General features: G+C 39.4%; 1 pseudogene; it reads left to right on the top strand.

The window, feature by feature from the left end:
• The first annotated feature begins 735 nt into the window (after positions 1 to 735).
• LOC109695720 (prefoldin subunit 4 pseudogene) lies at positions 736 to 979 on the top strand (annotated as a pseudogene).
• Positions 980 to 9,259: the final 8,280 nt, after the last annotated feature.

Genomic DNA, 9,259 nt, shown 5'->3' with positions numbered 1-9,259 from the left:
ATTGTCAGTCTGTCAACTGTAGAAATGACTGGAAATGCTTATTGTCCAAGCTGAGAATAGCTAAGTACTACACCTGTATGTCCTAGGGTTTTCTTCTCCATAGTGTATGTGTTACTAATAGGGAGTCAATTCTACCAATCAATCACACAGGAAACAGTGGAGAGATTTATACTTATATCCCACATCCCTTTATTTAAAATGCTTACTTATCAAGTTAATTTTCTTCAAAAATGGGATTTTAACATTTCTCCTTTCTGTTTAATAACTACCAAGTCAAATGCTATTTCAAAGTAAGAGCATATTATTCTATCAAAACCCATGGGAAAAATTTATTATTCTCTGTCTCCATTAAATGCTTTAAAACAACATTTTTCAGCTGCCACTGGATGATGATTAGACTTGGGACTGTTAAAAATCAAGCATATTTCCATTTTAGGAGTCTCAGTACGCAGGGGAGTTCAGCACAACTGCAATATCTAGTGGAATGTCTGCCGGGTACTCATTGGTGTTACATTTCATTTGCCCACTTACTGTCTAGTCTTTGCCTGGTACTTCTTGACTTCTTTGTAACTGTTTATAATTTCAATTAAAGCAATATTTGTTTTCAAAATCTTCTGCTCCTTTTTTACTTCTATTTCTTCCTTTAGCTCTGTGATTTGACTCATATTCAATGCAGATTTATCTTTTGTTGATCTTCAAAAGTAACATTAACATCTTTCTGCAGCTACCTTCTTCATGGTGATAGCTGCCTATGCTTGCAATGACTGCTTAATGACACCTTATCAAGCTGGAGATGTTTTCATTATCCGTTCTCAAGAAGAAACTCAAGAAATGTTATGAGGCAAAGAAAACTTTGCAGGAAGAAATCAGCATCTTAGAATCCAGGCTGGAATCAATTCAGTATGTTTTAGCAGATTTGAAAGTTCAGTTATAGGCAAAATTTGGCAACAACATAAACCTTGAAGATAATGAAAGTTAAATATTTTATAATACTTTACAATTTTTGTCTAATAAACTCGAATATTGTTTAAAGTGAAGAAAGCCTCTCACAAATTCCTATGCCCAATTCCAGATGTGCCAAATCAGAATGTTAGGGGCTAGGACCTTGTGATCCAAAAAAAAATCCTCCCCTCAGAGATTTTTATGTGCATTATGCTAGAGAATCCTTCTCAACATTTTATCTTCTTGCTCATAATCTCATTTTCTATTTATCCAATACATTCTAACTCCCAGGACTGATCCTTCAAAGTCTTCACAATTAATCTTTCCACAGGAAAACTGGCCATTAATATGTTTGCGGACATATCTACTCTTGTCCAGAAAGATCCCATATCCGATGACAGATTCTCGTTGTTCATCACTGTTAGTTATTCTTTGGGGTTAGTTATTCTTCAGGGCCTCATGCTTGCTAGGTAGACGCTCTACAACTTAAACCACTCCAGTAGTCCATATACTTTTTTTTTACACTAAGTTCCTTAAGAAGACAGAACCTGCTTTATTTTATTGAACCTGAAGTTAGAATGTCTCTCCTCTTGTTTTTCATGTCCAAAGAAAGAAAAACAGCTATACTCCATACTCAGGAGCTCCTCCAATGTTCTCAGCAGCTCTAAATCCCAGTGAGGTGTGTGGTGCCCAACCAGCATCAGCCTGCTTAGATTCTATTCATGGAAAGAAGAAGAGAGAAAAGACAGCAATGATACCAAAGTTGAACATATGTACATCGAAAAAAGCAATGTCAAATATAGTTGATCTTCTGTGTCTATGAATTCATCTTTGGATTCAACCAACCTTGGACCACACATATTTGGGAAAAAAATTGCACCTGTAGTGAATACACAAAGACATATTTTTTGTTGTTATTCCCCCAGTCAATACTGTAAGAACTCTTTACACAGCATTTACATTGTAATACGTATTATTGCATGTAATCTAGAGAAGATTTCAAACACATGGGGAGATGTGTATAGGTTATATGCAAATACTATGTCATTTTATAAAAGGGACTTGAACATCTGCAAATTTTGATATCTGTATGGGGGAAGGGGTTTGCTGGAACCAATCCCCAGAGGATACTGAGGAAAGCTATACTGATCTCCCTTCTTAACCCAGTCTCTCCTGTCCTTATGCTGGGAGTTTGTTCAACAATCTAAAAAAATGGTCTGGATTTTCTGACCAAATCTTTATTATTATTATTAGTTATATATTCAAGTTACATTTTGTATTCATTATCTGTTGCTACATAACAAGTCATACCAAATTTAGTGGATTAAACAATACATACTTATTGTTTAACTTTCTGTGGGTCAGGAACTCAGCAGCAGCACCATGGTGGTCTGGCTCAAGGTCTCTCATGAGATCAGTAAGGGTGATAGTCTTCTAGGACTTGATTGGGATGAAAGGATCTGATCCCAAAGTAGTTTTTTCACATACTCAGCAAGTCAGTTCTGGTTTTTGGCAGGTGTCCTCAGCTCCTTCCCATATGGTCCTCTCCATACTGCTGCTTGAGTTTCCTCACAACATGGCAATTGGTTACCCCCAAGGAGTGATAGAGGAGAGGAGGTAGAAGCCACTGTGTCTGCTATAACCTACTCTTTGAAGTTATAGTCCGATTCCTCAATTCCCTATTCAGCATGAGAAGGGTGTGAGTACAAGGTACAAAGGAGGCACAAGGAGAGGCTCCTTCATTGTGTGAGGTTAGTGTTGGAGCCAGGTGGCAATGGGGAGGAACCATTCAGAGAGGCAGAAGGGAGCACTGGGGATATGGAGGGACATTGGGAGGTTTTTTCAGACTTCCACTCTCCCGTTCACTGTCCTGCGATCTTTTTTTGGGGGGGGGGGTTGTTTTGTTTAGTTTTAACCATGTATCAGCAACCACAGTAGAATGCTGTCTATGAGCGGGTAGGGAGGTGGCGGTGGGGCGGGGGGGACGAGGAGAGAGACAGACAGAGAGATCAAGTCAGAATAAGTTATCTCTTCCCCCACGTTTTGTCCCTGTGGCAAAAGCAAATGGTGGAGGGGAAAGTAAAAAATTTTGAGATCTCCACAGAAACAAGGATTATTTATAAAAATGCAATGTGAAGGCCAGGTGCCAGTGACTTATGCCTGTAATCCTAGCTACTCAGGAGGCAGAGATGAGGAGGTTTGTAGTTTGAAGGCAGCCTGGGCAGAGTTCATGAGACCATATCTTGAAAAAATGCATCACAAAAAAGGGCTGCTGGAGTGTCTTATGGTATAAGCCCTGAGTTCAAACTCTAGTACTGAAAAAAAAAAAAAGCAATGTAATAGATCTGAGTTTGGACAAATCATTTCCTAAACACCTAGTTGTTATAAGGTTCTAGATCAAGTGTTAGGTTAACTTTCCCAGAGTCTTTTTGGTTGGAGGCATAGGAGGTAAGGATTATGATATTGGAAATATATTTTGAAAGAGAACTATATTTATTCTGGGCACCTAGACTTTTAATAAATTATTTACTTTTCCCAAGAAAGAGCATGTGAAAAATCAAAACCCTGGACTAGAGCTCTGGAGACCTGAGGTCTAGCCCGACACCACCCTGACACTGCCCATGACACCCTGGGCTCTCTCCCCTAGGATACATGATTGCATATCTTTACACCTGGATAGCTTGTCCAAACACTAAAAAGTGGGTGTGTGGTAGGCTTTAGAATGGATCCTTAGACCAGGAGAGGGAAGTAGAGAGGAGGAAAGTGAGGGAGGATTATGGAAACTTCCAGCCACATGGCTATGAGTAAGCTGACTGTAGGAGGTGAGAATTCACAGATCTGAGGAAAGAAGCTTTCCTCCCCTTAGCTTGGTGAGGACCATTTACCAACAGGGGACACTTAAAGGAATAATGCTCAAAGCAATTACAGGTCCCTTTGGAAGCTGGGGTTTCTTCATGTATGCCTGTGTCAATGTAAGACTTACCACATACTTTCATTAAAAGTTGATTAGGTGCTCTACCACTTGAGCCACACCTCCAGCCCTCTATGCAGTTTTTAATCACAAAGTAGTTACAAGCATTGCTTGATGAAAAGCACTGAACTTTTCCTAAATCCTTTTGTGTATGTTTGCTATGAAACAGAAAATCTGAAGCAATATGTTATGGAAAAACAGGAGCCCAATTCTGTTCATGTGCAACTCAAATGTAATGGAACTCCCCTGGGACTTAGAATCAGGAAACTGATTTGAAAATCCTTTCTACCACCTGCACCAACCACTTGACCTTTCTGGGCCTCAGTCCCTTACTGAAATGTGAAATTATCACATCTCCCTACAGTGTCTACCTCACAGACATGCTGTGAAGATTAAATAAAATGGCATGTGGAAATGCCCTGGCCTGTTCCCAATACTTGGTTTTTGATTAATCCATGGTCACTGAATCAGTGTCTCTATGATTTTAGAGGGTTCCCAATAATTTAAAAATTCTTGCAACAAACAGCAATCAAGAATTGACCATGAGCACAAGATGACTATAGTTCTTGTCCTCATGGAGTTCACAGTCTAAAGAGGAATACAGACTAGGTACATGTAGTTGTAATGATGAGTTCCAAGGGCCATGATGTGAGGATTTTTTTGAATTCTTATACTATATTCACATACAGTAGCTACAGCCATGTAGGTTTCATAAAGGTAAAGCCAAGACATGAATTTGCTGGGCAGTCTCAGAACAGGATTACAATCCAGATCCATCACTGGGCTGAGAATAGGCTGCCTATGGGACTCTCTCTGGAATGGTAGAATGACCATAACTCACCCACCAGAGCACCACTTATGAAATTTTGGGGCTAGTTCTTGTGCCCTTGAGATCATAGGCTATATCCAGCCCATGATTTACCTTTTAAAATTCATTTTCTTGAGATGTAATTTATATACCATGAAACCACCTCATTTTTAGCAAACATCACCCATCACTGCAATCTAGTTTTAGAACATTCTCCGTCATCCCTGGAAGAAACCTCAGGTCCATTTGAAGATGCTCCTATTCTTATTCCCAGCCCTTGGCAACCATTTTCTTTTTCTGTCGCTATAGATTTGCTTCTTTTGAACATTTCATAGAAATGGAATCAAACAATATGTGGTCTTTTCTGCTTGGTATCTTTCACTTACCATAATATGCTTGAGGTGCACCTGTGCTGTAGTGTGTATTGTACCATTTATTGCTGAATTATACACCACTCTAGACAGTCCATGTATTATCCAGTCACCAACTCATGGTCACTTGGATTATTTCTTTGATTTCATTTAGCCCTGGGAATGGGTCCGATTTCTGACTGTTATTTTTCTTATTGCTCCATGTGCAAAAATACTGACATTAAGGTCTTCAGTAGCATCCTCAAGAGAAAGTGGATTTCTTTTTGGTTCTTTCTTTTGTCATGTTTCTTTCTTTTTGTTTTTGTTTTTGTAGTACTGGAGCTTGAACTCAGGGCCTTCACCTTGAGCCACTCCACCAGCTCTATTTTTGAGAAGGGTTTCTCACGATAGGGTCCTGTGAACTATTTGGCTTCGAACTATGATCCTCCTGATCTCTGCCTCCTGAGTAACTAGAATTACAAGTGTGATACACTGGCGCTCAGCTTCTTTTGTTATGTTTCTGCTTGATATCTCTCTCTTGCCTTTCCCTGTCACTTCTCTTTTTCTCCTGCCTCACTGAATTATCTCTTAGTAAACACACAGCATGATATACTGGTCAGAGCTTTGAGTGACAAGCCAGATCACCTGAGTGTAAGTCTGGTCAAGTCAGCTGACTAAATCTTCTTCTGAGCCTTACTTCATTTAAGAGAGATAGAGTAGAGCAATTTTATTCTTTTAGCAGGGTCATTTCCTTAAAATAAAATCTGACTGGGAATCTGGTGAATAACAGATGTGATTGTCACAGATTTGAAGTAGGGATTGTAGTCTGAAGTCCTGTGAGCTCTGTTCACCTCAGAATTCTAGAGCACTCAGTTTGAAATCTTCTGGATTAGTACAGATCTAAGGATCTGTAACAGTCGTTTTAAAACCTCAGATATTCTTGTCTTTTTCCAACAGATTCATACAGAAGGAACCATGGGTAGTGTCAAAAAAGCACTAAAGCTAAGAAGTAAATGACCTGACTCCAGCCCTTGTCACCTGTATAATCTCGGGCAGATTATTTAATCTGAATCTTAATTTTCTCATCTGTAAATTGGATGTGGTAACATGTATGGTGATAACACATCACATGAACTTTTAATGTACAGAATTCAGGAATACAATCAAAAGACAGTGGAATTTACTTATGACTGCACCTGTTCCTATGTGTTCTCAGCTCCATTCCTCACCCTTCACCTGTTCTGGGTCTCAGGCAAGGGTGCTGACCCCCACAGACTGCTGACTCCATAGGTTACACCCTACTAGTGTTCTTTTCCATTGACTTCTAGCTTCTACCAATGGGAAGCACAGTGGAAGACTGGAGAGGACAAAGAAAGGAGGAACCTCGGTGTTTTTCTCCCTCCTCTTCTTGGGTGGCTTCTCTTGCAGTGGCTTCACTTCCTCTATGGTCTAGCTCCTGCTGAACAGGCCCACCTTGTCCCAGCTTAACTTAACTTCAGTGATTTCAGTCCCTGGATTTGGTTACATTCCCTCTTCCCACTCTCCTCCAGCAAAGTGATGGCAGAGGCTTCCAGAAATTAGGAAACATTGAGTGTTTCACTGTCTTTTATTTGGCTTCTCAACTCTCTTACTCTGAGCATTCTTATCACTTGCACAATCAATTCCCTGTATTAAGCCCCTCTGATTGAATACCTGGAGTGGTTTCTGTTTTTCTGGTTGATGCTGACTGATAAAACTAACTACTTGCCAAAAAGGAGAAGTGAATAAGAATCTAAGCAGGTTGAGCAATTCCATATGCCATTCTTCTTAGTGCTCTGGAAGTGAAGGATAGGTAAAAGACAAGATGCTCAGTCAGTCTCGGGTCTCAGTGTGCCTCACTGGGATGAAAATTCTAAAGATCTGAGGGATATCCTGGCCTCTAAAGGCAAGAAAACTTACTTACATGGGCACAAAACTATGTTACTACAGAATTCAACCTTCTTGCAAGATGAAGTTATACTGAGAATCATAGGGTAATCAAATAAAACAGAACCAGTGAAAGCACATTGTAAGCTGAACATTTTTAGACCAATATATGGCACTATTATTACTTATATTCCAGCACCAGGCCACCCAGGAACAATGCAGTGTTTTTATGGGACTGAAGTTACTTTTGAGCGTTTTTAGGGTTTTCCATTGTTTTCTACAAAAAGGAAATTAAATCATGTTCCATAGGGGAGACAAGGAGAGGACATTTAACCCAAGTTAACAGTTTTGTTCCAGCTAGGCACTGGTGGCTCACACCTGTAATCCTAGCTACTCAGGAGGTAGAGATCAAGAGGATCATGGTTCAAAATCAGCCCGGGCAAATAGTTCTACGAGACCCTATCTCGAAAAACCCTTCACAAAAATAGGGCTGGTGGAATGGCTCAAGGTGAAGGCCTTGAGTTCAAGCCCCAGTACCACAAAAAACAAAACAAAACAGAACAGTTTTGTTCCTAGAAAAAGACTCAAAAAATTGTTCTGTGAAATTCACAAAATCATGAAAGGAAACATTGCTCTTTGTCTTATAGACAAAATTAGTATATAGGAAAGTATGAAATTTTGGCTTCACTTGCTAAGTACTCAATGTGAAGTTAATATTCTTTAGTAATTCCCTACTAAGGAAACCCTTCCAAAATCAACCCTAAACTTAAGTTAGAAAAATAAAAGATATTTGTAATTCTACTTTTCCTTCCTCAAAATCAGAAAGGTAGTTTTTGATGACAGGATTTTCACATTGTTACCTTAAACTATGAATTATATTAATGTGAACTAAGTTCCCACAAATTTGTTCCTTTTAAGATGTACACCTGTGGACATGTATTTTGAACAAGGAGATGTCTTTTCATAAGTCTTTGTCACCATCTTCCCTCAAATTGCTTGACTTCCCTATCTCTTAGGATCAAGGACTGAGCATTGTATTTTTTTATTCCAAGAACAAAAAAGAAGCTAACAAAGTTAAATGGGACTCTAATAGGAAAATGACCTATTCAGTTGCTAATTTCCATTTTTACAAAATAATAACAACAATGAAGACGGTAAGTTTCTTAAATTAGAGTTGAGAAAGCATTGTTACTCAGACCTTGTTAGACTTATTCCCTGGTTGCTGCATTTGATAAATTTGTCTCTCTGGTGACACATACCTGGCTGGACACATAGCGATGAAATATTTTTCTTCTTGCCTCATCTTTCTTTTGGCCCTAGCTCAGCAATATGGCTGAATTTCTGTGTAGGTGTCCAGCTATTAGATTTTTCCAAATGTCTTTAAAAATGTAATAAAGAGCACAAAATCGATTTTTTGAATCATTTGTAATGTAGGCTTTTCTGTTGAGACAAGCATTGATGAATATTGATAGGTTCTCTTCACCCTCTCTATGTGGGGGTTGGGTAAGGAGGGCTAGGGAAGAACAACCAGGGTCTGTTCTGGTTTACATAGGGTTGAAATTTTACAATTCGTGCCATGTTATTGGACTAAGGACAAATAATTCCCATGAATAAACTTACAGTGAATTGACCTACATTTCACATTAGATAAAATGCACTTAAGTCATTAAATGAATTTCTCCCTCTGGTTCATTAGTTCTCAGCACACTCTGATCCTTTATCCATTTGTCTCATAGCTCATGAAAGCTGAATATGGGAAAACCGGGAACTAAATCATTGCAGCTGTCCCCTTACCAGGTCAGGATGTGTTCCCATTGAGGAATTCTTATGATGTTGGAGATTTGGTTGGTTCTGCTGTCGATCTTGGCTGGGAGACTGAGAAGCTACACTCAATGTTCTAGTCTTATGGCCTTCTGCCAAGCACCGTGCACATGAGCAACGATGCGCCTGGGCTCACATTACCCAGGAGTCATCTAAAGTTAGAGCTTACATTTAGCATCATGAGAGCCCTTGAAAATGGCTCTAGTCAGAGTTCTGAGCAGCACAGCTAGTGATTAGAGGTTGGCATTTAAGATGTTTTTCACTTGAAGCTTAAACCTGCACATTTCTTTTTCCTCTCTGAAGATGTCATTGAGTAAAGGTATTGTGTGGTGAACACTGTAGGTCTCCCTCAGTGAGTGCTTATTACACTAAATGGATGTATTTTTTCTTGGTCCTAGGGATTGAACTCAGGGCCTCACTCATGGGTACGTCACCCAAGTGTACCTATTTTTAAATGGTGCT

This window comes from Castor canadensis, chromosome 2 (genome assembly GCF_047511655.1).
Source record: "Castor canadensis chromosome 2, mCasCan1.hap1v2, whole genome shotgun sequence".
NCBI lineage: Eukaryota > Metazoa > Chordata > Mammalia > Rodentia > Castoridae > Castor > Castor canadensis.
The sequence above is the reverse complement of the archived record's forward strand: the minus strand, read 5'-3'. Positions and strand labels throughout refer to the sequence as shown.